The sequence below is a fragment of the Orbicella faveolata genome, unplaced genomic scaffold, assembly GCF_042242905.1.
Source record: "Orbicella faveolata isolate gen_17 unplaced genomic scaffold, um_ofav_v1 contig_24, whole genome shotgun sequence".
In the NCBI taxonomy this organism is placed as follows: domain Eukaryota; kingdom Metazoa; phylum Cnidaria; class Anthozoa; order Scleractinia; family Merulinidae; genus Orbicella; species Orbicella faveolata.
In genome coordinates, this window is record NW_028301552.1 from 15,837,192 (window position 1) to 15,842,712 (window position 5,521).

General features: G+C 38.6%; 1 long non-coding RNA gene across 1 annotated transcript; it reads left to right on the forward strand.

Annotated features, from left to right (window-relative positions):
- Positions 1–1,499: 1,499 nt before the first annotated feature.
- Positions 1,500–4,570, forward strand: LOC149110601 (uncharacterized). The gene is made up of 2 exons (XR_016208095.1): positions 1,500–2,021; positions 4,180–4,570. It is a non-coding gene; the product is annotated as an uncharacterized LOC149110601 (long non-coding RNA).
- Positions 4,571–5,521: the final 951 nt, after the last annotated feature.

Below are 5,521 nucleotides of genomic sequence, written 5' to 3' on the forward strand. Positions count from 1 at the left end.
GCTAATTTCAGTACTGGTCATATTTGGAATAACTTGATGATCAGAATCGCAGACAAGACTATATTTTATAAACACTGGGCTAATGCGGGGGTGATGAAAATTAACGATCTGATGACAAGTGATTCAAGAATAATATCTTACAGTTGTTTCAAAGATAAGTTTTGTTTTCCAGTTTCGTTCCTCGAATTGTGTGGAGTAACCTCGGCTATCAGGAGTGCTACGCGATCTCTGAAATTGACATTGCCAGGTGAGAAAATTCTAGAAAATGTACTGCTTAAGTTAAACTCGTACAACAAACCAGGTCAAGCAGCTTGCAAACTCCTCATCACCAAAAAGTGTACTCGCCCAGAAAAAAGCCAAGAGAATTGAATTAGAGACTGTGAACTCGTCGATGCGGAAAATTTGGACTGAGAGTCAATTTATATGCCACCTAGGATATGTACATTGAGTACGAAATTAAGAAACTTCCAGTTCAAATTTCTTCACAAGAGAAAAGCTACAAACTCTTTTCTATTTGAAATTAAGTTTTCGGAATTAAATCTTTGTTGTTTTTGGCAAACAGCACAAGAAACGTTGCTTCATCTTTTGTGAGAGTGCCCGATCACAGAAGCCTTTTGGAATAGCGTTCAGCAATTTTTCGTCTCTGTTGTTTTAATACCAGCTTCACAAGTTTTAACTTTATGCCAATGTTTAGGTCTCAAAGGAGAGAAAAGTGCATTCTTATTCAGTCATTGTTCACTACTTGGTAGATTTTACATTTACTCTTGTAAGTACAAAAATGTTCGACCATCCTCAATAGAATACGTTAATCAGGTTAGATCCAATTTAAAAATAGAAAAACATGTTTCAATTATTACGGGAACTCATAGCGCATTCCAACAGAAGTGGCACAAAATACTCCAGTCATGATAATTCCCTGATCTCTCCTTTGAACTTTTGCTTAAACAGGCAATTCAATTGAATGATATTTAGGTTTTCATTTGAACAGCTTTAACTTAGTATCTCATGGCACTATATTTTTTCGCTCATAATTACTTTCCTCATTTGTTCGAATAGTGTATTAGTAACAGTAGCAGTATTGTATCTGTTAGTTGTATTAATTTATTACTGTTATTTCTCTTTTGTCCTTATAAGTAATATCGTTGTTATTACTCGGGCTTCCGTAGGAAAGCCCGAGTCATAGAATGCAAGCGTTTTGGTCGCCGAAAGGGGGGTCATGGTCCAGGGCGTTCTATGCGTAGAACATAGAAACTGTAGACGAGAACCGACAATGCTCGCTCTTCGCAGGGCGGAAAAAGGCCGGGTGGTGAAACGGGCAGTCCGCTCATGGTCCAATGTGTGATGTGGAGAAAGACTGGCACGAGCGCTCCTTCCGCGCTTCCGGCGAGATTAATGGCTACCAAAAATCTCCTCTCGACGAACCGGAAATCAAATTTTCTTTCTTTATTTTTGAGCCACCAGTGGTGTATTTTCAAAAGCCTTTTTGATGTTTTAGACCTAAAAGTCAATACGTTTATGTCTGTTGTAATGATGCTTAAGTAACTTCGTCGTAGGCTACCCCAATTTGAGTGAAGTAAGACAGTGTCGAATGACACCGCGGAAATACGTTTTTTGACGTCACAGTAACTGGTCAGTGGTCATCACCATCAGGCTGTGCTGTCCTTCGATCGAGCAGTCTCTGAGGTCGGTATTTTGCTTCGTTTTAAGGTCGAAAATATCCTTGATACTTCCCGTTATTGGTGAGTTTGACGTCCTTAAATGGGTTTTTAATACTCAAGCAATGTTCGTAAAGAATAGCGGTACAGGGGAGTCATTTTGTGTGGAGGAATGTGTAGTTTGCTGACTCGAGCCAGCTCCAGCGGACGAAGCGTGGATCGTGTTACTTCAGCCGCCCTCGCCTCAGAATTGTGAAAATCAACGATGGGTATCCAGCAAAGCAGAAAATTTGTCCTGTATGCAGCTTTTGCAAGGATTTTGAAGACTGGTTGGATTTAAAGTGTAATTTGCTCGAAATGGTTAAGGTATATGTAAGTCGGGACCGTTTTATTCACAGTCACTTTTCGCCGACATGTGGTGCTTGTTCATTGAGATTATATTCCGCAACGCGTCAAAGAAACTTTGATAAGAATTTGTCTTTAAACACTGGCGTTTTGGCGTTTCTATCACCTGTCTGACTTTCTGCGCCTTTTGGAACGGGTGAAATAATTTTCTTGTACCTGCCGTTTGCTGTAAGAATAAAACATTTGTTCATTTCATTCACAAGATATTTCTCTATCATTAAAGATTTTTTAAGCCTACATTTATATAATGGTGGCGTTTGCGAAGGGAGTAGAAATCGAAAATATTGTGATTTGTTGGCCGCAGCGAACGCTGGAAATACTGAAAACATTTAAGACCACTCTATATCTTCGGTTCATTGACAATTTTTCCTTTTTTGAGGTCTTTTTTGTTTCCATCGATTAAATGTTGATAGTACATGGAAATTTTCAAGACCGTTTCCCTGTACATGTATGCACATGTAACTAAATATTTTAAAATGCCCAAACACCTGTATTTGTTTACACGAAACCGCTTCCACTTATGGGATGTTGTCAAGTTTCACTTCTTTTGATGCTGAAAAGACATTCAACATTTCAGAGAGGCAGTAATCAACTCGTCAATGAAACCCATTAGTTTATTTTGTTTACTCAGTCATTTGAAGCTTTTCGATTTCTATTTCCCTATCTTACATGTGCATTGTATCAACTTACATAAATAATTGACTGTTGTTGTTTTTCCTTTCATTTAATTTAATTCAGATGAGCTTTGCTCAATCACTACAAAATAATTTTTACATTGTAATCATACATGTACATATCACGTGCTTTGAATCAATATGAAATTAATTATGATCGCCTCCCTTCTGTAAGATTCTTACTTAACTTGTAACCACTTTATTACAAGACATTATAGCACCTGATGGCAATAAATTATATATGTATAATATTATTATATGTTTTTTTTTTTTTTCCTGTGATAAATTGGCTAACAAGTGGGTTTGTTTATGCCACTGTGTCTCTGAATTGGCTTACTGTCGTCTACAAACCATTGGTAATATATCTTGGCTACATCTAACTCAGATACTAGATACAAAAGCATGTATTAAAGAACAGATACATTTCTTACAAATTAATATTTATTGCATTTAGTTCATCACTTAAGTTCTACAACATTGCTTTTCTCCAGTGAGAAATTTTGTGCAAAGTCTGAAGTTGTAAGTTGCAAAAACAAGTTCCGTCAGTAGTTGCGAATCACTTAAAAGCAGGCTTTGGTGCTGTAAACTGAATGGCAAAGCGAGGAAATTAGAAATTGTCTCAAATACACAAGTGACAAAAGAGGTAAACTTGACTGAAATCTACAGACTCCTTTTTTTTAGGTTTAGGGTTAAGGTTAGGCCTAAGGGACAAGGTGGGAGGTGCGGTGGCCTTGTGGTTAGTGCGCTCAGCAATGGATCGAGTGGTCCGTGTTCAAGCCCTGGTCAAGGACATTGTGTTGTGTTTTTGGGCACGACACTTTTACTCTCACGGTGCCTCTCTCCACAAAGGTGTACATATGGGTACTGGTGAATTTAATGCTGGGGGTAACCCTGTGATCGACTAGCATCCTATCCAGGGGGTAGTAGAAATACTCCTAGTTGGTTCATGCTACAGAAACTGAGATAAGCCTGGCCTGATGGGCCACTTGGCTCTATGCAGACTTTACCTTTTACTTAGGGACAAGGTACTGCATCAAGTGGGGGGAGGGACAGCAGAGTCAGAACCTCCCACTTCCCATACCTCTATCTCTTGACCCCCACCCTTGTTCATCCTGCTCTAGTCCCCTGTAAATTAAGAGACTCAAAACACATCCTAGTCATTTAGCTGCACAGTCCTTAGGCGTTTCCTTTTCCTTTTTTCCTTCGTTTTCAGCCTTGCTACTCTTACCCACGTCTTTCAAGTGAATGACCTATGACATAGCCACTGTCAAAGGGTTTCATTTTGAGCCTCATTTTGAGCCCAAGGGTGAATTTTTCTTTGCCTGTTGGCCTAGAAGTCTCTAAAGACACTAAATGAAAGTCAAGTAACATTTTCAGTTCTTGTTTTTGAAAGTATTTGAAGCCTTAATGAAGGACAAAAATTAGCATTTTGCATTTCTCCCCAGATTCCTACAACCTATTCTCCCGGGCTCCTGCCCCCTGCCTCTTCCCACCATCAACAGATGGCTGAATGTTCAGGAGAGGAGTTGCCATATGGAGAGCATTGGTCAGTGTTCTCTCAGCTGGTGTTTTTACAGCATTGATGTTGTGGAAATCATCCATGGACAGTATCTAAAAGGATTTTTGCTGAGCCAAAATAGAAAAAAATGTACAATAGAAGAAGTTTTCTATTGGGAAATCCAGATAATAGTAATATGTAAACAAATATTAATGTTACAAAGTTATAGAGTCTCAGGCTCTAAGGTAATGTGGTCAGAAATTATCTGGGTGGCCTTATAATCAGAAGATTGTTGTGTGAATAAAAGGGGGATAGCCTATTTATAACTAAAAATGAAATTCATTTATCGAGTTTTAACTGGAAGTTGTTATTACCCAGATTTTATGGTAATTTTGTTGTCTAATATGCATGTATTTTTAATTACCCTTTTAACAGCTTTGTATTCCATGTCTTCTGCCATCTAAAGATAATCAGATGTCATGTACTTCTTGTGGTTTTTTTAATAGCTAAATAGCTTTTTTTTCTAAATTCTAACAGCTATGCAACTAGTTTAAAATAATTTTCACACTTTAGAGGCGCTAAAAGCAAAATACAGAACTGCAACAATTCGAAATTATGACAAGAAACAAAGAAACAATAATAACCATGAAAATTTAAAATTTTATTTTCGCCAGCCTCAAGCTTCCTGAAGTACAGTATAATTAAAATTGGGTATTTTATGAGAAAACATACCTCGGTGAATTCTTCCTCGAGTTGAGGCCAGATTTTGAACCCTTTTGGGGATTCAGTCCTACACTTGTTACACCAACGTGTCCAAGATTTATACGAAGCACTGCTTCGATTTCGGCCAACTTGGGCTATAATTCGGTGATACCGAGTGAGGACAGGATGACCGTGATTACTTACGTGAGTGCCCCCAATCGAACAAGTGGACGAACACGAGCATGTCTTCCCGACGAATTTGATCGAAATGCCGTTGACATACCGATTCATACGGTTCAAGCCCATCAATTCAAGAAACTTGAGAAGTTGATGTCCTCAGAACACCGCTACAGCAACACAAAAGCTGCCTAGTCTTAGCCTTAGCGCACATCGTAACGTAAATTGCCACTGGCTCGCCGCTTGCGAGCATGAACTCTCACGAAACAACAACAATTTCACACCGTGTGCGAGTTCAGTTTGGCTTTGGCATAATATATAATATTAACTGAGAACTATCCAACAAATGAGCGGAGTTTAAAAGCTAAGTTTACAGTGTGCGCTCTAAGTTTTGTATCTTTTTGACTGTC